This window comes from Diabrotica virgifera, chromosome 3 (assembly GCF_917563875.1).
Source record: "Diabrotica virgifera virgifera chromosome 3, PGI_DIABVI_V3a".
Taxonomy (NCBI): domain Eukaryota; kingdom Metazoa; phylum Arthropoda; class Insecta; order Coleoptera; family Chrysomelidae; genus Diabrotica; species Diabrotica virgifera.
Genome location: NC_065445.1, coordinates 273228332 through 273253920, shown reverse-complemented (window position 1 = coordinate 273253920; position 25589 = coordinate 273228332). Strand labels below are relative to the sequence as shown.

Below are 25589 nucleotides of genomic sequence, written 5' to 3'. Positions count from 1 at the left end.
GCAACGAACGAAATGGCATGGATGCCCTAGCGGCAACTGCTAGCAAAAAGACTAAGTTTTCACTCTAATGGCATATAAAACAACATAATGCTATTCTACATCCCACCAGAATGAAAACAATGGAAACCTTCTCTGGTTACACCTCCGAGGGTGGGTTACACCTCTCTTTCATTCTGGTGGGATGTAGAATAGCATTATGTTGTTTTATATGCCATTAGAGTGAAAACTTAGTCTTTTTGATAGCAGTTGCCGCTAGGGCATCCATGCCATTTCGTTCGTTGCAATCCGGGACTGCACGCTGGGGTTTGTTTTGGTTGGATCAGGGAGAGCAGCATATGTGCCTCCTGATGAGAGACTAATAAGTTTCGAAACCGGTAGAGGTGCTTGCAGCACTCCCTGATTGGACTAGAATATGGTTCGGCTGTATTTTCGTTTTGCAACGAAATTGAAAATGGTTATTCATTTTTCATTTACATTTACTCTGTGTGGAGTATGAAGGGAACCATTCTCGTTGGAACTTTACCGCGCTGAGCAGATGGGACGTGAATTGCAAATTGTAGAATTCCCTCATCTTCCTTAGTCTCAGCATCCGTATGGCTTGCAAATTGTAGAAGCCTCGGAGGTGTAACCAGAGAAGGTTCCCATTGTTTTCATTCTGGTGGAATGTAGAATAGCATTATGTTGTTTTATATGCCATTAGAGTGAAAACTTAGTCTTTTAGCTAGCAGTTGCCGCTAGGGCATCCATGCCATTTCGTTCGTTGCAATCCGGGACTGCACGCTGGGGTTTGTTTTGGTTGGATCAGGGAGAGCAGCATATGTGCCTCCTGATGAGAGACTAATAAGTTTCGAAACCGGTAGAGGTGCTTGCAGCACTCTCTGATTGGACTAGAATATGGTTCGGCTGTATTTTCGTTTTGCAACGAAATTGAAAATGGTTATTCATTTTTCATTTACATTTACTCTGTGTGGAGTATGAAGGGAACCATTCTCGTTGGAACTTTACCGCGCTGAGCAGATGGGACGTGAATTGCAAATTGTAGAATTCCCTCATCTTCCTTAGTCTCAGCATCCGTATGGCTTGCAAATTGTAGAAGCCTCGGAGGTGTAACCAGAGAAGGTTCCCATTGTTTTCATTCTGGTGGGATGTAGAATAGCATTATGTTGTTTTATATGCCATTAGAGTGAAAACTTAGTCTTTTTTTTTTATAATTTTTGTGTATTTGGATTTGTCTTCCTCGGGAATAAGATATTTTATAATAATAGTAAATATATTTAAAGTATTTTTATACACTTCACTTGGTCTATTAAATTTGTCAGTATGTATGAGAAATCTTGTAACCTGTTAAAGCAAAGGGAATATAGCTCAGTGGTCCAGCGTGTGACCGAAGATCGAGAGGTCCCGGGTTCAAATCCCGGGCGGTTCATATTTTTTTTTTGGTATAGTTTTAATAAAAATTTTTTAAAAGTATTAGGTAAGAAAGATAGTTTAATATTTAAATAAAATACAAATAACCTGTATATTTATACTAGTATATTTATAGTATATTTATTTCTTTGAAATTATATAATAGAAGTATAACTTCTTACGTGCGTACAAAGTACACACATTCTTTCTTTTTTTAGATAAATTGTAAACCTGTAGGAAGAAAACCTGCCTGTTTCCTCCAAAGAGTTCCGAGCCGTTTTTAATTAAAACGTTTTTATATACTTGGCTTGGTTGTTGTCACGGTCTCCGCAAATTTAATAATTCTATTTTAAAAATAGTTCTAGGCTACCTAGGCACCTGAAATTTTCAGAATAGCTTAGAACTAGCTAACAACGCAATATTTAACTGCTATTATACAGGGTGATTGATTAGTGGGGTGAAGCTCCGTAGATCTGTTATAGTAATGGATAGCGATAAAAGTTAATAAAAAAAATTGTAGCCAACTTTGAATTTCACATTACAAAATTAGTTAGAATATTACAGGGTGTTCGATAACATAATGGCAGATCAAAGTTATGTTTTTTAATAGAACATCCTATATTTTATTTTATATTCGAAATCTTCGTAACTTCTCTATTACAAAAATATAAAGGTTTAGTATGTTATACAGGGTATTTACAAAGTTATAACGAATTTTATATGAAAATCGTAACAAGCTTAACTCCCTGTATAAATAGAAATAAGCACAACGGCAATGGTTTATGGATGCCATATTTTTTTATTTATTATCAAAATTTTCATAAATGAATTTTCATATATTGAATACGGGGTGAGTCAAAACTCAAGTACAATATTTTCTCAGTAATTTTAAATGAAACACCCTGTATTTTATACCATTATCGAAAAGTACTAATACCGTACTTTAATTTTTATATAACATTCCCTATGTCTAAATTTATTAGTTTTCGAGATATGTTCATTTTTGCCATGCCAAGCCATGACTGAATTGTTTAAAACTGACAATTTAGGATTACTGATTAATTATTAATGTGTAATCAAAGTTTGCTACAATTTTTGTTATTAACTTTTAATGCTATCTATTAATATAACGGATCTACGGAACTTTACCCCACTAATCAATCACCCTGTATGGATAAATCGATTTTTTTTTTATTTCAAACTATTTTAAAAATGTGACTAATGCAAATAATATTACCCGTATGCACGCTAATGGTGAATATAAAATTCTTAATTCTATGCCAAAAAATGCGCAATAACTATCTCTTAAAATCTACCAAATTTCATTTGCATATCTCAACTGGTTTTAGAGCAATAAATAAATCGTCAATTTGTAAGAAAAAATTCAACATGCTGCTGAATCTCGGAAACGAAGCATTTGCGGACATATGTTTATAAAGTAAACGGTCATTATTTTTTCATGCAGAATTACTCCTTAAAGTTTGTCGCACTTATTTAGAAACACCCTTTATTAATGAAGAACGTTGATAGTTGTTAAAGTACCTAACTTTTTTATTATCCAACATAAGCAAATGAATCAAAAAGCATAATGTTAAGAAAGACTAAGGCTATAGGTGAGTTTTAATTTCAATATTTTATATACGCCAGAATATTCCACAGGGTGTTCCAAACTTTGAAGAAAAACCATAGTATCATTGTTACACGCGGTTTACAATGACACTTATCTGTTTAGCAACAATATTATTACGTCGATATTCTTGAAAAATAAATAAAGCTATAACATACACTCGCGATCATAAAATCCGGGTCACCCTGAAAATTCCAAGTTTCTTGAAGGTTTTTGACTCTGGTACAGTAATAATATTTTTTTAGGCTAAGCTAATGTATTTTTTATTTGTCATCAATGTTTGTATAAAAAAACGGTTTTTATTGTTTTTATTGAAACAGCAGATAACAAAATAAAATTGTTGATAATTCAGACAAACGAAAAAAAAAATGGAAAGTACAGAACGTGGTAGAATATCAGTGAAATTTCAATGTCTAATATCGTGTATTGCCTTCTCTTGCTCTAATAACCTCTTGCAGACGATGGGGCATACTCTCAATTTTACTCCGGATTAGATGTTGTGGTATATATGTTATTCCACTCTCTAACTAACAGATCCTTAAGCTCCTGTGCATTGTTAGGAGAAGGTATATGGGTTTGAGTACGTTTTTTCAAATCGTCCCAGATATGTTCGATAGGATTTATGTCCGGAAACCTAGCTGGCCAGGGTAACCTCGTAATTCCAACCTCGTCCAAGTATTGCATACTGATCCTGGCAACGTGCGGTCGCGCGTTGTCCTGCATAAAAACGGCATCTTCTCCAAGCCCCACCATGGCGGGCATAACATGCTCCTCCTGAATCTCCGTAATGTACCTTCGTGCAGTTAAGGACCCATTTTCGACAAAAGGTAACTCTGTGCGGAAGTCGGAAGCCACACCTCCCCAAGCCATAACCGAGCCACCACCAAATGGCATTCTTGGAGCAATGCAAGCTTGTGAAAATCGTTCAGCGGTTCTCCTCCAAACTCTTACACGTCCATCGGATCCAGTTAGGCAGAAACGGGATTCATCTGAGAACAAAACTGCTCCAATCGTTAATTCCCCAATGCGCGTATTTTCGAGCAAAAGCTAGTCGTGCAACTTGATCCTCCCGGCAAAGTGGCGGTCCTGTAGCCATTACCCGAGAAGATAGTCCAGAAGAGCGAAGTCTTCTCCTGACTGCTGCAATGCTAACGTTGCAATTTCGCACTTCCTGTAGACGATTTCGATGCATAACTGCAGTTGAGGTCCGGTTTCGTAAAGCTTGAAACACAAGGAAACGGTCATCTCGTGCCGTGGTCTTTCTTCTTGGTCCAGAGCCAGGCCGTCTGGTTAGCAAACCCGTCTCCTGAAATCGTTGAAGTACTCGTTGAACCGTAGAAAGGCTTACACCAACAGTTCTTGCGACTTGCCGTTGAGCGTGACCGTCTTCCACAAGCGCAACAATTCGTGCCGTTTCAACAACAGCCAAAGGCGTTTTTGGCAAAAAATAAACAATAATAAACACTAATAATGACACTAATGAACAATTCAGACGGCAATAATAAACGGTGTTCGCTGGGTTTGACAGTTATAGATACCGTTCATTTTGACACGTTTTCACTTTTCCGCGAAATCGGCAATTTTGGAATTCTTTTTACAAAGGAAATCGCTAAGCCGACAACAATTGTCAGAAACATGTATTAGTTTGTATTTGTGTTATTATTATTTACGATAAAGATTCTTAAAAATGAAATATCGGTGATTTTTAAGGTGACCCGGATTTTATGATCGCGAGTGTATTAAAAAGATCACTAAATAAGACAACAGGTTTAGGAAACACAAGACATCAAAAATGTCACATTTTTAGGTGGTGCGTTAATTTTGATGCTTAGTGTGTAAAGTTTGCTATTGAAAAAACTTAAAAACAACCTGCTAGTTTGCACAATCATAAACTGGTCAGGGTGACACGTTCCACAATTAAAATCACGTTTCACAATTAAAACTTCCCCTGTTCCAGTGTTCCCGTACATCAATGTTTGTCCTACTAGACACCGTTAAGCTATTATCAAATTTTCAGCTTACTATTAATTAATTTTTTTTTTGGTACGCGGGATCCAGTTCTATAATGTCCAACATAATATATAGCAGTAATTGATGGTTTCAAATTGGATGAATGGATTCAAAAATTAAAATAATTGATATGTTTTAAGATTTTTAAGTCGTTTGTTTCTGAAATATAGAATGTATTCCATACATTTGCATCATACTTTAAAACTGATTATAATATGTCGCTTTCATATTTCTTAAAAAGTAAATAAATATTTGTTATTGCGTATGCCATCAATATTTTATAAGATTTTGTAAAACAAAAGTTTGTAGCATGTTTTACTTGTGTACCTACTATTCTCAAATCAAACTTTTTGGTTTGTTTTCCCTCCGACTTTTACAAATATTCCTTTGAGACACCAGAATAAATATATTGCTGTTCAGTAACATTTATTTCTGCTAAAATACTTCCGACTCCAGTTTAAGTTAAGCACATCCTATTGGTTTTATTTGAAATCCAAACTTTGAACTTTTCTTCTATCAGATTTATATTTCGCTAAAATACTGACACATTTTTCTTTGTCCGAAGAAAGATTGTGTAGCATATGGGTGTAGTAATATTTTAGGAGTTGTTTTTAGACGTTTTGGAAATTTTAGATGTTTAAAGCGTAGGCTATTAAGAATATTTTTTACTTGATAAATATATAAAATTATTGAACAAAATTTTTTTTGGAGAATAAATACTGATGGATTTCAATAATGCTCTCTTTGTTTTGTAAGTTAGTGTTCTCTATTACTTTATATAGACCAGGGCTGATCTGTTAAAAACGTATATTTTTGATTGTGAGAGGTGGCATTCGAATTTTTGCAAATAAAATTAGGTGACAACTTCAATAATAATAATTGACTTATGCTCCCTCTCAAATATGCCCGGAACATTAATAGAAAAATTAAAATATTTAAAAATTTCGAAAAACATCGATTTTTTTCTGCTTTCTTTGCTTATAACTTTAACCTCTTCTGTGACACTTAGAACCTTAGTAATTCGCTTAGAAAATTCTTATAGCATACTTAAGCCGTCTACCAAATTTCATTTAAATCGACCTAATAGATTTTGCATAATCAACTTGCAATCTAATTTTTTTAAAAAAGTTCAAATTTTTTAAAAACTCTCTGAACAAAAAGTAGACCATTTAGAAGTAGGCTAATTTTTTACGTAGAAAGAGGCGCTCTACCTATCTAATACACTTTAGAGAATTAAAATCGGATTATTTAAGCGGCCTCAGCAATGTCTTAATAGTATATTAAGTATGGAGAACGGTAAGGGTTTTATACCGATCGAAGACAATCGTTTGGAGGAGAAGCGGAGCGACGACTCCAATTATTGTCTGAGATCGGTTACCCTTAACGTTTGACATGCTTATAACGTTTTTTGCACGATTGATACCATTATAAATTATAAAATTAAACATTTTCGTCATATTGACTAGTTTCATTCATTTTATCAAGATAGATACTTTGGTTGTTAGGTAGTAACTAGGGTGCATAACAACAATGGAGAATTGAGTTTTTATTTAGTTGTCAATAATTTTAAGTACAATTTTGATTATTATAAATTAAAATATGAGCGAAAGTGAATTTGAAGAAATTGAACGGGCTTGGGAAGAAGGGTGTTCCGCAATTATTCCCGAAAAATCCAAAATCCGTTATCAAAATACCTACCAAAGTTTTAAAAAATGGTGCGAAGGCAAGAATTTAAGAATCGAAGAAAAAACTCTATTGGCATATTCCGTTCAAAGACATATGCAGTTGAAAGCTCCTGGAAGCCTCTGGGCAGAATATTCAATGATTAAATCCACCGTTTTTCTTTATGATGGCATTGATATTTCCAAGTTTTCAACTTTGATCGCGTATTTGAAGAGAAAAAATGTTGGCTATAGGCCTAAGAAGTTTCAATATTAATAAATAATTCGTTAGTTTTCTTTATTCTTTCAAAAAATAAATTAAAATTAAGAGATTTTTTAACTCGACGGTAAGTGAATTACTTACCGTCGAGTTGGATTACTTACCGTCGAGTTGCTAATAAATGTCACCTACTGACGTAAAATCTGTCACGGTAAACAGTCAAAAATGATTAATCGTGCAAAAAATTATAAACAGTTTTTTGGCTTGTAAACAAAAAATTTGTTTTACAATAAAAAAAATAATTTTTATCAATAAATAATCAAAGCCGTTATAAATAAACTTTTAAATGCTGTAAGCAGAATTGCTATTTTATTTTTTAGTCAAAAGTTATTCGTGTCCAAAAATTGCAATTTTTCGATTTTTTGAAAGTTCAACCGCGTTTATCTCGAAAACTATGCATCCTACAAAAGAAACTTGTAAGAACATTTTTTGCTTAGAATTTCTCAGGAAATACAAAAAAAAGTTTTGTTTTACGAAAAATCTCTGTTATGTAATTCCTTAAGTTCTGTGTTTATAACAATCTTATCGACATCCGGATTAACTGTTACCCAAAAAATTCGTGTTCTACGTTTCAAAATACATAAAAAAGGCTTGGGTAAGTTTATCTAAATAAAGCAGGCCGTTGCATGGGGGAGAAAACTAATTTGTTTATAAACCAAAATAGTTATTTATGATATAAGTGTTAAAAGTACAATTTTAAGGCACGCATGTGAAAGTTTAAATTTAAAAAATGTACTTTTTAACACGTATATCATACAATATTTTTTCTATAAACGTCTTATATATCAACAATTATAATTTATTCATTCTCAATTACAGGACAATATCTACAAAAATGTTACTTGAACTTGACTGACATTCCATTTTTATATTTTTCTTGACATTACATCAAAACTTACTATACTGTCAATACGTAAATCGTAACAACTATAGAATAACATCTTACTTTTATTGTTGTATATTCTAACAAATTTTAATAGTTTTTTTCTACAAACGTGTTAATAATGCAATAATAAAGTTTAAATTAAATTTTAAAAAACCTTTTAAACCACCTTTTTTAAATTGCGCAAATTGTACTATTAATATTAATGTTAATAAATGAAATATAAATATTTTGACGTTTCACAATTTGACAATTCACTTTTAACTGCAGTGCCTTAAAATTTTTAAAGCACTAGTACTTTAAAGTAGCATTTTTAACGCTTCTATGGACTGCTAAAAATTGCATTTTTAACACGGTTGTAGAAAAAATTGTTTGTAACTTTGAAACATTGGTGAGCCTGCTTAAATAATCCAATTTTAATTCTGTAAGGTGTATTAGATAGCTAAAGGACCTGTTTATATGTTAAAAAATTAGCAGCCGTTTAAATGGTCTACTTTTTGTTCAGAAAGGTTTTAACAAAATTTAAACTTTTTTAAAAAAATTTAGATTGCAAAATTATTATGCAAAATCTATTAGGTCGATTTGGTGGACGGTTTATTATTTGGTCGAATGAAATTTGGTGGACGGTTTAAGTATGTTACAAAGAATTTCCTAAGCGAATTACTAAAGTTCTAAGTGGCACCAAAGTGGTTGAAAACATTGAACAAAACAGGCTTATTTTGCCCCCTTATTTTGTATTTATTGCTATTTTGCAGAAATGGTAATAATTTAAGATATTTTTAACCAGTCGTATATCATACAAAATTTAAATGTCTTTATTTTATTTCTGTACGATTTTGTTCCAAAATAAATTGTTTTTTCTACAACTGTGGTAAAAATGCTTTTTAGCACTCCATGCGAGCGTTAAAAATGCTACTTTAAGGCACTAGTGCTTTAAACTTTTTATGGCACTGCAGTTCGTATTGACCGTATAGGCAATTTTGATGTAATGTCAAAAACGCTGGACGGAAAGGCCGCCCGAGAACTTTCTCATACCGATCTATTATCGTTCTGGTACTAGGTACTGGCATTCTATAAAAATAACAAAAATTACTCGTTATTTTGATATTTTAGAAACACCTTCTGTACTTGAAAGTATTTTATGGTTCTACGCATCATTAATTCCTGCATTTGAGAAAATGTTCGATGCCATATTTCGGGGACACACTATAGATGTATAGATTATTGGATAAATCAATAGAATAGTATAGTCATACTTTCATTTCAAATTAGTTCATTTTTCTGAGAAATTAATAGTTTATAATATTTGCATTTCATTCTATTTCGATTACGCCAGAGAATGCGCGAGATTAAGAACAAGATATTATCTCCGAATTGTATCCTATTTCATGGATTTTAATGAAATTTTGGGAGTAGCCCAATCTCCTAATTCAAAGAGATTGCTCTTAATTCAAAGTCTATCTTATATACTATGGCGCTTTTTTCATGGGGACGGTTCCCACCACTTCTCAGGGGTGAAATATTTTTATTTTCGAATTACATGGAGAAAAAGGAAGATTTTTAAGAAAATTTAAAAATTCATTCTATAATTTGATCACATTTTTTACAAAAACCGTTCATTTTAAACCCGTTCAACTTTTTGAAAGTAGAAATAACACTATATTAAAAGGTATTGCAAAAGAAAAACAATGCATTTAAATTATGGTGGATGGGGAGTTAAATGTATATACTTTTCATTTTTCCTTAAAGTACATTACCCATTAATTTTTGCACCATATCTCGGTTAGTTTGTATGTAACCGACATTTAACGGTGCTCGTTTTAAAGTCCTTTTAAAACACTACAAAAGGTGTTGGTAGCATTATACACCTAAAACCTACCGTTCCTCTGTTATTTCAAGTTGAATACACCAATTTGAGCATGCACCAAAAAACAAACTATTTTCACCTACCCTATCTCTTTTTGTATTATAAATAGAACATTTACGAAGGAACGAATCTCTTTATTATTTATAATCTAAAAAATGTTTTATATAGTGTTTTTAGTTCGACGCATAGTTTTAAAGGTATTCACAAAAAATCCGTCCGAGAAGGTGTACTTTTTCAATGAAAATGGCCAATTTTCAACTTCGCATAACTCAAAAAGTATTGAGTTCTCAAAAAAAAAGTATGGACCAGTTTTTGCTTAGAAATAGGTTCTTTAGCCACTTCCGTGCTTATTTTGACCAACAAATTTTCCACCCCCTTGAAGAAGTGGGAACCGCCCCAAGATAAAAGCGCCATAGTATATAGGGTAGATTTTGTTTCTTGAGCTATTCCCTACTTACTGTGAAAATATCAAGTACCTCAATGTAGTAGGATGGAATTCGGAGCCAGGTGACTGCCGTACAATAATGCTCTGCTATGATCGCGTGAGAGAGGACACACATAAGATTATAGCAAAATTTCTATTTACTGTAACTTTTCGAGTTTTTGAGCTACAGCAATGAATTTTATGTCATTGGAAAGGTAATTTTGCATTATTTCAAAACATGTAAAAATATACAGGGCATATAACCCCCCTATTTCGGCCCCCCTTTGAGAGATTTTTTTTAAAGCTTAGTTTCTCGACAAAATTCTCTTAAACTTACTCATACCGAATTTCATTGAAATCGGTCCGGTAGTTTTTGCCGAGCGGTGGCAACATACGTACGTACATACATACGTACGTACGTACATACTTCCGATATATTTTTTTATTTGCTTTTTAGACTCAGGGGGACTCAAAACGTCAAAAAAAAGTGAAATCTGAAAAAAAATTTTTTGCACGATCCTATAACTTTATCTATTATACTATACTACGTATATAGTACGATAAAGTAAAAAATATAAAATTGGAATGTCAGTCAAGTTCAAGTAAAAGTTTTTGTAGGTATTGTCCTGTAATTACGTTTGTAGAAAAAATATTGTATGATATGCGTGTTAAAAAGTACATTTTTAAGGCACTCATGTGAATTGCAGAACTCGCTTTCGCTCATTCTACAAACTTTCACATGCGTGCCTTAAACGTGTACTTTTAACACTTATATCATAGAGAACTATTAAAGTTATAAGCAAAAAAAAGCAGAAAAAAACGATGTTTTTCGAAATTTTTAATTATTTTAATTTTTTTATTAATGTTCCGGTCATATTTGAGAAGGAGCATAAGTCAATTATAATTTGAAGTTGTCACCTAACTTTATCTGCAAAAATCCGAATGCCACCTCTTACATCCACCTCAAAACAAGTCCGCCCTTGTCTAATATGCCACATCTAAAATTATATTTTTATATTAGGCCTGGCTAGACCTGATGTTGAGGTCCTCAGAAAGATGAAAAAGGATAAGGAAGTTATGAATACGATTAAGATAAGAAAGTTACATTATCTCGGCCACGTTATGAGAGCGAATAAATATGTATTGCTAGAAACTATAATGGAGGGAAAAATACAGGGAAAACTAAGTATTGGAAGAAGACGTATCTCCTGGCTCAACAATCTGAGAAAGTGGCATAATTGCAGTTCCATCTACTTGTTCAGAGCTGAAATCTCAAAAGTGAAAATAGCTGTGATGATTACCAACCTCCTTAGAGGAGACGGTACGTAAAGAAGAAGAAGATCTGACATGAGCAGCATTTGGCTAACTAAGCCATATCATAAAAATTTCAATCCCCATGTGTGTCAAGCGAAAGGTTTATAACCAATGTGTTGCCCATACACACTTACGGAGCAGAGATTTTAACACTGATGCAAAAATTCTCAAACAAACACGAGTTACACAACGAGCCATGGAATGTACAATGCTGAACGTGGGCCTTCTTCTAGACCACATAACAAATCAGGCAAAGATCAGCAGCTTAAGACGTCATGACAATCATGACAATTAAATGTAACTGGGCAGGATACTTAGCTAGAACAAGAGATAGAAGATGAACAAGATGAGAAGCATGCAATGCTTCTCTCATGCAATGGAGAAGGTTTCATAGAGAAACTGTCATTCTGGCGTACCTACATCCCAAAAGGGCTTCAATGATTGGAGCAGTAAAACAGTAAAACAAAGGTAATTGTAGTATTCGTAAGCATCCATCCCAATTTATAAGCGATAATTCAGATTTGTAACCCTCTCACAGAAGACGTCAACCAATTTAAATACTCATGGATAACCTAATGGAATATGTAGGCCACATAATGTGAGAGGAAAAGTACTCCCTGCTAAGGCTCATAATTCAAGGAAAAATCCTCGGAAAAAAGACATGTGGGACGTAGGAGGATTTCCTGGTGGCGAAATTTAAGGGAGTGGTGGGGGTGCAGTTCAATACAGTGGTTCAGAGCTGCAGTAACAAAGTTAAGATTGATGTGAAGGTAGCCAACCTCCAATAGGAGGCGGTACTGCAAGAAGAAAAAGGATAACCTAAAATGTAGACCCGGAGGTTGATATCCGAGCTCAAATTGAACAATGAAGATCTGCAATAAATTGAAACACCTTTTGAGTAATATCATTTCTTTCATTGGATACAATAAAAGGTGTCGATTTGTGAAACACATATCTATCCTCGTATAAGGGACAGAGGCATGGATAATCAAACTAAGGTTGGAGGCCTTCGAGATGTAGGTATTTAGGAAACTCTTAAAAACATCTTGAACTGACCATTAATTAAGTCATTAATTAGGTAGTATTGCGTAAAATGGGCTATGATAGAGAACTTCTTATCATTATCAAGAAGCTCAAAACCAGTTATATAGAACATGTGTACAGTTATATAGAACGTGAAGACATTATGAGCTGTTTTGTTCATTCATTGAGGGTAAAACTAAAGAAAGAAGAGGTTCACGTAGGAGAAGATATTAATGGTTAAAAAACATCGGAGAGTTAACAGGCCCCTGATTCTAATTCAGATTTCGACTGAAAACAAGTCGTATTCAATATGGCGACGCTGAAATGCGACTAGGCGAGCCTTGTGGATTTTAGTTGAACTAACGAAATGATGTCATGAAATAGCGACTTATCGAAATAAATTCCGACTCCAAAAAAGTGGTTGATATTATAATTTCGAGTCGAAATTATTGTGACACGGACATTAATGAATGGCCAAAAGCCAAAAGCGAGGTTAGGTGGTTAGGTTTAGTTTAGGCGATGTGTTTTGTTTGTTTCTTGCAAGGAAAACTAAAGCAAAAGGTATTAATATGACTGGGTTTTATGGGCTGGCTTTGGAAGAATTAGATAGAATAATATTAAATTAGAAATATAATAATTCAAAATATTCACTACGTGAATTATCAACTCAATGAAAGATGTAAGGTAATAATCTGAGAAAATTAGTATAAAACAAGGAAAATTATGTACCAGATATTTTATTGCTGGACATGCTGGAATCAAATCTTAAGATTTCAAATAATATTAGTAATATAGCTATGCAAAGTCCGCAGAAAGTGTGCTATTTGGTTTATAAACAAATTAGCGCTCCTAAATCTTTGTTTCAATTGGTGCTTTGTAACTCAGAACATTTTAACGTTAAACCAAAAACACTCACATAAAAATTCACTGTAATTTAATTCTGCACATATATATTTTTATCGATTTCCTTCGGCGGAAATTTTCCTCGGAAAATTCGGGCTTTTCAAACAAAATCTTTAATTTACAACTAAAATTTTAGGGAAGTAACTATTTATCAATAATTAAATAACTTGGTGACAAATCTTTTTTTTATGAGTGTCTTGAAGATATGAAAATTTGTATGTACAAAGAGGACCGGAATAAAAAGGTAATGGTTCAAAGATAGAAATCGTGTTGTTTATAACTCTGTTGCAAATGCCGGTCAAATTTGACCGGTTATACCTGGAACCACTCAATTCGATTTTTTTACTTCGAAGAAGAGGCCGTGCCCTTTTCAACAGCGTTAACTTAATTTAATTTAATCTGATATTTTCTGAGGGGTTCCATTTGTTTATAAGCCAAAAAAATTGTTTCTTTATAACATTCCTGAAACTACTCAAATATTCCAATTTTAATTCTGTAAAGTAGGTACGTTGAATAGGTGATAGAGCTTTTTTATACGAAAATCATAGTTATTCTGGTGTATCATAATCTTTCTGGTTATTATTTCGACCGAAATTGTTTAATTTACATTTTAATTATTGCTAAATAGTCCAGAAAACCACTGCGCATCCGCTAGGAAAAATATTGTGATTCGGATTTTTTGCACAATCTTACTCAAAAAGGACTCTTTTTAACAAATTTGCATGTTGCCGGGACCAAAAGGTGGTCAAAAATTTTTTAAAAGTTTTTTTTTTTGGTTTCTTCCCAAAAATGATTTTTTTTGGGTGGAAAAAAGTTTTTTTTAGGTTTTTTGGAGCATTACAAACTGAAAAGGTTTTTAGTGACTTTTCTCTAAAAATGATAGTTTTTGACATATAAGCGATTAAAAATTGAAAAATTGCCAAATCAGCCATTTTTAACCCTCAAAAACTATGTGAAACACTGAAAATTTGAATGTTACCAAGGTAGGTAGATATTCTCTAAACATCGATTCATGAAATCCCGAAAAGTTTTTTGCAATACAATATTCAAAACTCCTTTGTTTTTTAATTGCTAATCAAGCGTGCGCGACACTATTTTCCACCGACATTATGGTGCAAATGAAAGGAATAAATTCGTTATTTCGTAAACCGGCGACTTTAAGGAAAAATCCCGAAACAGGTTGATTTTTATTTTTAAGTTATGATGTTGTGGCATATATGGTATACTAATGACGTCATCCGTCTGGGCGTGATGACGTAATCGATGATTTTTTTAAATAAGAATAGGGGTCCTGCGGTAGCTCATTTGAAAGTTTCTTCAACTCTCTATTCAGTAATGTAAACATTTACATAAATATTTATATAGGGTGTCCTTCTACTTCTTTTTTTGTCAAATAATTTAATTTAATAAAAATTTTTTGGACACCCTGTATAAACAATTATGTAAATGTTTATATTACTGATAAGAGAATTAAAGAACCTTTCAAATGAGCTAGCACACGACCCCTATTCTCACTTAAAAAAATCATCGATTACGTCATCCCGTCCAGATGAATGACGTCACTAGTATACCATATATGCCACAATATCATAACTTAAAAATAAAAATCGACCTGTTTCGGTATTTTTCCTAAAAGTCGCCCATTTACGAAATAACAAATTTATTCCTTTCATTTGCATCATACTGTCGGTGGAAAATAGTGTCGCGCACGCTTGATTAGCAATTAAAAAACAAAGGAGTTTTGAATATTGTATTGCAAAAAACTTTTCGGGATTTCATCAATCGATGTTTAAAGAATATCTACCTACCTTGGTAACATTCAAATTTTCAGTTTTTCACATAGTTTTTGAGGGTTAAAAATGGCCGATTTCGCAATTTTTCAATTTTTAATCGCTTATATGTACGTCAAAAACTATCATTTTTAGAGAAAAGTCACTAAAGACCTTTTCTGTTTGGAATGATCCGAAAAACCTAAAAAAACTTTTTTCCATGCAAAAAAATTAATTTTAGGAAAAAAACAAAAAAACGTTTAAAAAATTTTTGACCACCTTTTGGTCCTGGCAACATGCAAATTTGTTAAAAGGAGTCCTTTTTGAGTAAGATTGTGCAAAAAATCCGAATCAGAATATTTTTCCTAGCGGATGCGCAGTGGATTTCTGGACTAAAAGTATTGGTTAGATTGTCGCCGGCCTCCTGATATATTATAATCTACTAGGTATAAAAAATCTTTCATGTCACCAATTTATTTAATTTTTGATAAATAATTACTTTCCTAAAATTTTAATTGAAATGCAGATTTTTTTTGGAAAACGTAAAATTTTTGTTGAAGGAAATCGGAAAAAAAATAACTTTGTGCAGAACTAAATTTCGGGGAATTTTTATTTGAGTGTTTTTGGTTTAAAGCAAAAATTTTAGTAGTTACAGAGCACTAATTGAAAAAAAAAAGATTTGGGAGTGCTAATTTGTTTATAAATAAAATAACATACTTTCTGCGGACTTGTCATATCCCATATTACTAATATATGCAATCTTAAGATTCGATTCTAGCAATAAAATAGCTGATAGATAACTTTTCCCAAAATGACATTTTTTCGATAATTTGCCCAGACTATCAACAAATGTTGCAGTGGTTGCATAGCCAATAAATCCCAATAAACAGGAGGACCAACCCAAATTCTGAGCAGTGTCAAAATGATAACGTTAATATCCCCAATTGTAACTAATATCGAAATGAATAAGAATCGCTATAAATTGCATCTGTCATGGCGGAGTCAAAATTAAATTGTGACATCGAAATCAATTCGAATCAGGCCCCAGATCTCGATACTCAATCCTTATTGACAGCTGCACGTTGACAGTTAGAAAAAGATTTGTCAGAATTATAGCCGATCTTCAGAAGAGGGCATATAAGTACCTAGAGGAATGAGGCCATTGCATTAAGACATCATAAGTAAATTACATAGGGGAATAAAATAAATTTCATTTTACAGTGGTTTATTTCTCATGTTATATTAAGTCACTAGCGAATAACTATTTCAATGAACTGAGGTGTAATCAATTTTTAATATTTTGTAATATGATATATTTTTTATTAACTTACACCTCATTTTTTCACACTTGCCATATTCTAGGGTTTAAGAGAAGCAGCCCCCAACTAAGTAAATAACAATCCCCTTTGGCGGATGTAATTTTCGGAGTTCATTTCCGCGGGAGAATATTTTTTGGGGCGTGTTTGAAAACATGTGACGAAAGTTGGAGAGATAAAATATTGCCACTTCTTCAGAAATATTTTATCTCAGATTTCTGATATTTATTTTAATAAGGTGGAAATTTAATAAGGGAGAAATAATTAAAGAAGTGTGATCTATATCTTCTTGTGATCTATATCATCATAGCTATTTTAATTGTTGAGGCAGTAGCTCTAAATTAAATAGTTGTTTTGAGCTGCATCCAAACCATTGTAAGCGATTGTCAACATAGCTTCCGTACAGGTAGATCCACTCAGTCTGCTGCCTGCAGATTTTGTGAAAGGGTCTACAGATCTTTGGATGCAGGTGAATATGTGGCAGGTCTTTTTTTATCTACCACGTGCCTTTGATTGTCTTGATAGCCGTTTTGTTAGCAATAAACTGTATAATATTGCTTTTAGGGGCGTATTTTTGGATTGGGTAATCAATTATCTACCAATAAGATAATTTGTGTAAAAATCAATGAAGCTATTTTGGAGGAACGTGTTATTAATCTGGGAGTTCCACAGGGCTCTGTATTAGGACCCCTGATTTTTTTGTTGTTTATTAACGATGCATCTAACCAGTTTGATGTTTTGGATCTGTCGTTATTTGAAGATGATACTTCTTTTGTGGTCTCAGCACCGACCTATGAGAAATTGGCATCTACTTGCAATCATTTTTTAGCTCGATTTAATGACTGGTGACTGGTGTCGATATAATAACCTAATTTTAAATGTAGACAAAACAAAACTAATATATTTTAATAACTTAAATTCTGTAAATCCTATACTACACCTAAGTTTTAACAATGTACTACTGGATTCCTCAAATCATACAAAATTTTTAGGTATAGTATAGTAGACTTTGTTACAATATAGTTTTGTGGGGGAATTCAGTCAACAGTGACAGAATATTTATAACACAAAAACGTATAATACGAAACATGTTTGGAATTAGACCTCTTGAGAGCTGTAAGTCCATATTTATTAAGAGTAATATTTTAAGTTTTCCATGTAATTATATTTTCAGAACGTTACTATATGCTGTTGATAATATTCATATGTATGACAGAAATTCTAGTTTCCACAATTATTCGACGCGAGGTGGGCGACTTGCTGAGAGTACCTGGTCATAGATCGAGTAAATTTTGAAATGTCAGTAAACTATATGAGCATTAGATTGTATAACGTTTTACCAAAAAAATATAGAACCATGAATAAATATTTCTTTAAGAAATCCATTAAAAGCTTATTGCTTACCAAATGTTATTATACTGTGGAAAAGTTTGTTTCGGACAGAAATATTAAGTACCTAAATGTTATCTATCTACCTTGAAATGTTTATAAAATTTATAAATGTATTAATTTTATTGTTTGTTTGTTTGTAAAATTAATGACATGTCCTATACATTGTATGTCTTAAAAGATAAATAAATATTCCAGATTTACCCATACGGCTCACACTCCCTCTAAGGTGAAAATTGACTCATCCCAGAGACCTACGGTATCAAAATGATTGAGCTCTGGTGGGACTCTTTCCGTGTTATCGAGCCCTAGGTGACTTGGTATGCAGGTGTATCTCCCAAAAATTTTCGTACACATCTGGCCGTTGCGAGTAAAGATGTTCATTTGTCAAAATTTAATTTTTCAAAAAACAAGCTGGCTGTATACCATTAATCACAAAAATACGAGATCCTTTGTAAAAGGTATATTTAAAATTCCCTAAATAAGGGTTACATTAAATCACAGAACGTTTTCGGATTAAAAAATCCATCATCAGTGTTACTAAAATCCAAAAAATTGCATACCTGAGCCACCAAATTGTTTTGGATAAAAACCCTTTAAGTGTTGAAAATTGTTGTGATATTACTACATATTTTGTAATAATATTTAGTGATGTTGCAAGTATTCCTGGATATTATCCAGGGCAACAAAGGACTCTTTCCACGTGGGAAGAGTACTGTGTTGCACAGGGTAATATCTAAGAATATTTGCAACATTATTAAATATTATTGATTTATTTTTATTTATCGTATGGCATGGATACAATAAGAACACATAATTTTAAAAAGTATATAAAACATTACATGAAGTATCACAAACGAACATCTAATGTATTAATATAATGTAAAATATTTTCGGTCGCATTCAGCAACTCATTGAAAACTCCAGGGTACCGCCTTCGGGGGCATTCCTCAATAATGTGGCGGACGGTCTGCTGTTGCGCACCACAGTCACACTCAGGAGTAAGGGCCTTTCCCCATCTATGCAAGCTGTCAGCACATCTACCGGTACCTGTTCTTATTCTGTTCAGCGCCGTCCATGTATTGCGCGGCAGTTCAAAGCCTGGCGGTTTCTGATCGATACAGGCCATTTGGTGTGATTCCTGTGGTGAGTCGCTCTCCCATTGTCTTCTCCAAGCGTTGGTGAGGTCGAAATGTTTCTAATGTAGGGAGGTGGCCCTTAACAATGGGGGATATCTGGAGCGCAGTCTGTTCATTTCGATATCAAGCTTATCATGGTGGATGGGTAGTTGATGGTTAGCCTCGATTTTTCGATATTCTCTGAGGAGAGAATGACTTCTTCTTAGTTTCGGCGGTGGAATGTGACTCAGAATGGGAAGCAAATAGTTCGGTGTTGGTCGCATTGTACCTGAGATCATTCGCATTGTCTGGTTTAATTGGGTGTCAATGATCTTCGTGTGTTTGCTATTGAGCCATACCGGCGAAGCATATTCAGCCGCCGAGTATACAAGTCCGAGAGCGGATGATCTGAGTACGGAGGCTGAGGACCCCCATGTGGTGCCACATAGCTTTTGGATTATATTATTTCGCGTCTTCAGTTTTTCTGCCGTTCTATGTAGGTGTTCCTTAAAACTTAAGGTTCTGTCAAGAGTCACTCCAAGATATTTTGGTGTTGAGTTATGAGTGAGTAGTCTGTTTTCAAAGTGAACGGAGAGTTTTTTGTTGGCTTGGGCATTATTCAGATGGAAACAGCACACTTCAGTTTTCGTTGCATTGGGCCGTAGCCTCCATTTGCGAAAATATTCACCCATAACAGCAAGGTCATCCGTTAGTATTGTTTCTGTAACATTCATGAAATACATTCATATTATTAAAATGTAGTATATCACAAAAATTTTCAACATTTAAAGGGTTTTTGACCCAAAACAATTTGGTGGCTGAGGCATGCTATTTTCTGTGTTTTAGTAACACTGGTGATGGATTTTTTAATCCGAAAAAGTTCTGTTATTTAATGTAACCCTTATTTAGGGACTTTTTAAATATACCTTTTACAAAGGATGTCGTATTTTTTAAAAACATTAAAATTTACGAGACTTTATGTATCTCAATGTATTAAAAACTTCTCGTAACAATTTTATCTTTTGTCTTCTTTTAATCAGTAAATGGAAGTTTTCTTTCCAAATACAACAGATTTAAGACAGATGTTGCGTTATCGAAGAGCACACTCCTTACATATTATTATGTACATCCATTAGAATTTAACGCCGGAACAGTTATTGTGCCTTCTGTTTTGAATCCGTGCGTCTCGAAACAAAGCAAGAACATCGTAAATTTTAAGTGTGCTTGATCCATCGTCGAATACCCCTCATTAAACGCCCAGCTCAATCTTGCCTTTAAGTTTTAATTGTTTATTAAATTACAGATTAAAGTCTTTCCAGCATCGTTATGTTTTTGTTTGGAGCGTCTTGTTACCAAATAACACGGCAAATTGGGCTTAATAATGGCTTTTGAAATTGTTTGACGCCAAGCCGTGAAGTGAAGGGCCATTTTAAATAAGTTTTAACAAGCGAATTTCTGCTGCTGACGAAAAACTCTCGATTGCAGACGTTATGTGAGGTATCAGCGATGGACTTTGTTACGGAAAGTTGAAAATTTGTGGAAATTACCGATAATTTTTTAGCGGAAAGTTTAGAAGCCGAAAGGTAAAAGTGATCAAATTTATAATCGGTTAGTAGGGAGAGTCGGGTAATGGTGCGCATCGGGTAATTGTGCGCATCAATTTATGTTTTTTGTTTTTATCCAATTTTGTATTATGTGGTCGTCTAATGGTTCGCATTGCGTACCATCAGCTGACAAGATAGGTAAATAAAGGCATTTTTAAACGGTTTGTGACGCCCATAAATTCTGTCAATGAAATTGAATATAGATTTTTTAATCACGCGATCCTTATTAATATTCTGCAACAAAATACGTCTAGTGCGTGTCGGGTAATTCTGCGCATCAATTTAGATCATTTTAGACATTGGTATAGTTAGTTTAAAAAAGATCGTCTAATGGTGCGCATTGTTTGACGCCGAGCCGTGAAGTGAAGGACCATTATAAATAAGTTTTAACAAGGGAATATGTACTGCTGACGAAAAACTCTCGATTGCAGACTTTATGTGAGATATCAGCGATGGACTCTGTTTCGGAAAGTTGATAATTTGTGGAAATTACCGATAATTTTTGATCGGGAAGTTTCAAGCCAAAAGGTAAAAGTCATCAAAGGTTTGTAGGAGAGAGTCGGGTAATGGTGCGCATCGGGTAATTGTGCGCATCAATTTAGACCATTTTAAGCGCTGGTGTAGTGCTCGATTCTTTTTTATTTTACCCAATTCTGTACAATGTCGACCAGAGATAGATGTATGTTGGCAAATACATCTATCTGGGCCACGAAATTGTCTAGAAGAATAGCTTTAGGATGAGCAGCGTAGGCTAAGAGACGTGCTAAGACGATGGCAAGCTAAGAGATGTGCTCAAGGAAAACATCCCAATAAAGCTAAATAGAAAAGCATTTAACCAGTGCGTACTTCCGGTGCTTACTTATGGAGCTGAAGCACTGACATTGACTAAAGCATCAATAAGAAAATTATAAGTAGCACAACGAAAAATAGAAAGATCCATGCTAGGCTTAACTTTGAGAGACAACATACGAAATGATGAATTACGGCGAAGAACTGGAGTGGAAGATATCATAGAACGTATTACGAAGTTGAAGTGGAAATGGTCAGGACACGTCGCAAGACAGAAAGACAACAGGAGGACAAAGAAGATTTTAGAGTGGCGGCCAAGGGCAGACAAGCGAAGACGTGGAAGACCACCCACCAGATGGACCGACGACATTAAAGAGTGACAAACTGGATTGCAGCTGCACAGGACAGAGAAGGGTAGAGACATCTTCAGGAGGCCTATGTCCGACAGTGGACAAATTTGGTTGTGTGATGATGTACAAGGTCGTAAAGTGAAAGATCGTCTAATTGTGTGCATTATTTGACGCAAAACCGTGAAGTGAAGGACAATTCTATATAAGTTTTAACAATGGAATCTGCTGCTGTTGACGAAAAACTCTCGATTGCAGACGTTATCTGAGGTAACAGCGATGGGCTTTGTTTCGGAAAGTTGAAAATTTGTGGAAATCGCCGATAAATTTTGATCGAGAAGTTTGGAAGCCAGAAGGTGAAAGTCGTCAAATTTATAATCGGTTTGTAGGGGCGAGTCGGCTAATTGTGCGCGTCGGGTAATTGTGCGTATTAATTTGGGACATTTTAGGCGCTGTTATAGTTAGTTTTTCCGATTATTATTTGTTTTTATCCAATTTTGCATTATGTGGTGAAGTAGCAGGTCGTCTAATGGTGCGCATTGCGCACCGTTAGCCGACAAGGTATATAAAGGCATTTTTGTACGTTTTTTGACTACAGTCGAACCCGCTTATTAGAATACCGGTTAAACGAATATACCGTTTTAAGGAATAGAAATCTGAGGTCCCGAAACGTTTATTCTAGAATCCAATGATCGGTTATTAGAATATCCCGGTTATAAGAATACTTTTGCTTGGCACGAATTTCTGTCAATGAAATTGAATATAGATTTCTCAATCAAGCGATCTCTATTAACATTCTGCAGTCTAAACGTTCTAGTAACATGTTTTATTTAGAAAAGCCATTACTTACAAGATGTACAAATATCAACGAAAAAGTTGAATACGTACGAATATGTCCCGCAGTGAACTTTTGCTCTAGTGCGTTACGGTACAGCCGACGCAGCCAACCGTTGGTGTAATACGAGGTCTATTTGTCTCGTAACGTAGCCAAGGTGATTTCGTTTTGTCATATTAATTATTTGAAACATTTTTAATAATAAAGTAACAATTTTATCACTTTTATACATTGTTTTTTGAAGTTATACTTCTTTAAGCTCGATTGGGAGTGAATTATTAGTATTCTGCGCACATGCGCACACAGACAGTATGGAGTTCGTTGCTATATCTTTTAAGTTATGTATGTATCAGTCCAAAAAGGGTGTGGAAAAAATATATTAGTGTTTTTAGTAAATATATTTATTATAATTTTTGTGTCTTTGGATTTGTCTTCTTCGGGAATAAGATAGTGAGTAATATTTAAAGTATTTTTATACTTCACTTGATCTATTTGTCACTATGTCTAGAAATCTTGTAATCCGTAAAAACAAAGGGAGTATAGCTCAGTGGTAGAGCGTTCGACTGGAGATCGAGAGGTCCTCGGTTCGAATCCGTGTGTTTTCTATTTTTATATTTATGGTATTATTTTAATAAACATTTTTGGAAAGTAGTAATTAAAAATTAGTATAATCTTTAAATAAAATACAAATAACCTGTTGAAAGTATGTTTATATCGTTGAAATCATATAATACAAGTATAACTCCTTATGTGCGTACAAAGTACACACACATTCTTTTTTTTATTTTCGTTAATTTCATTCCCATTCTATCGAGTTATTATAAGAGTCAAAATACATTTTTTTGAGTGATTTCCGATTGACATATTTCAAAAGTTTTATGTTTACTTTTATATTTTTCTTCATTTTTTTTTAGTTTTATTAATTTTTTTTTCTGCGAGCGGGCAAAAATTCTACTTTCGCGCACGCGTTTTAGTTTAGAAAGTTTTACGTTTCCGCACGCGTTTTACTTTTCCGCACGGGTTTTACTTTTCCGCACGCGTTTAGGTATTTTAATAGTGCCTTAAAAAAATTATAATACATGCAATAAACTAATATTTAGATATTATTTACTATTTTATTTCAAATGTATCTTATTGTGTTCCTGTTTTAATGAAATTAACGCCACAATTCGATGAAATAAAATTATTTTGACATATTATTCGAAAGTTAAATCGGTATTCAATAACAGTCATTTTGAATCATTGTCATGGAAACCAAGATCGTCGTCATGCTAACTAATTATATTGAAAGTTTGGTTTTGACAACCTTGTCAAAGAATTAATTTGTGTACATATGTATTTTCATATTAATTAAATTAATTGATTAAGATTTGGTAATTTTTTAAAGACTCGTAGAAAAAATATTGTTCCTAACTCTTGCAGAAAGTCTGTCCAATATCAAACATTCATTATTCATATCCGATATTGAACAGTATATTTTTATCGCCCCGTATATGACATGAACCAATTTGTTATTATATAATTACATTTACGGGTCTCTAATTTAGTTCACGAATTATCAATTGTAAACAATAATTCGGGCAATTGCATTATTTAATTTGATGATCAAATATATTTCTTTGTTCTCAATATTTGTAAATATACTCAGCACGTGGCTTGACACCAATACTAAGTGCCACCGCTGAGAAAGAATACACATTTAGAATCATTCTCAAGAATCACTTCGACCAGGCCAGAGGTGCTTCTAACTTCATTCCTTCATACATTCAATATGTAGCAAATAGAGTCTTCAACTGAAGCGCGAATAAGTCAAAAGTCAGTACTCAAAGTTCTCCCTGGGTAACCACCCTTAGTGTAGGTCTCATTAATAAATTCTCGCATTACTATTTGGTGTTTCCATTCTCTCTGAAGAACAGCCTCCACTGAGCCCGACGAAATTTATACAAGTCTCTTTTCCGCACTCGACTGCTTGCCGAACTCCCGCTTCGCGTCGTTCGGCAAACTGCAGTCGCGTGCGGAAAAGTATGACTTTCTGCACTTGTTAGGAAAATAACTATTTTAACCACGTGCAGTAATCATTTTTGTGTTATCTAAATTTAAATATTTTCATTTTTAGATTGTCTTGAAATTTTTTCGAAAGCTCGACACAAGTTTAAAGTGTTTCATTAATTAGCCTATCAATTATTATTTACTGAATTCCTATCGAAATTCCTCACACACTGAATATGTGTGTTATATTTAAAATAACTAATAAAAATCTTAACAACGATACTCTCATGTATATTACAGTAGACTCTCGATTATCCGAGGTAATTAGGACCGTGACTACCTCGGATACGGAAAAACTCGGTTAACACTGAGCTTGGTTATATTGATAGAAAAACACGTAAATGACCATAACTGTGGACATTTTAATGACAAAACTGATACAGTACTGTCTATAAAAACATTTGCCTTATCAATATTACTGTTTAAAAAAGTCTGATTGATTTTTGCGTAAGCTTCATTCCTCCTTTTGAGGCGACGATGTTGCGCCAAGGTTGAAATTTGTAACTCACCAGGTATGACTTTTGCCTCGGTTAACCGAGGGGCTCAGATAACCTAGACTCGGATAATCGCGAGTCTACTGTATATACAGTCGAATAAAAAGAAAAAATAAATTAAAAAAAGTTTTTCTCTATATTAAAAACATGGATATAAAAAGCAACAATACGTAGATACAACCTTTGTTTTTTTTTTCACGGATGTCGTTTGTGCAGTGATTCTCGCAGGACTGCAATTTTCCAAATAATACGAATCTTCCTAAACTGTGCTCTGTAGCAGAAATTTTCCTAAATGGCAATTTCGCCAACTAGGATTACACTATTAAGCCGAATGTAGGAGGAAGTTTTGATGAATACCCTTCTCATAATTTAACAGAACAATGATTTCAGTTTCATTTCCGTATAATGGCTTTTCACTTTTGAAAATTTCATTACTTTGTTTCATTAAGACCGCCCTAGTTTACGAGGAAACAAACATGG

The 25589-nt window shown here is 33.8% G+C and overlaps 1 non-coding gene across 1 annotated transcript; it reads left to right on the top strand.

Moving 5' to 3' along the window:
- The first annotated feature begins 23099 nt into the window (after positions 1–23099).
- On the top strand, positions 23100–23171 carry Trnas-gga (transfer RNA serine (anticodon GGA)). The gene has a single exon. It is a non-coding gene; the product is annotated as a tRNA-Ser (tRNA).
- The last annotated feature ends 2418 nt before the right edge of the window (positions 23172–25589 follow it).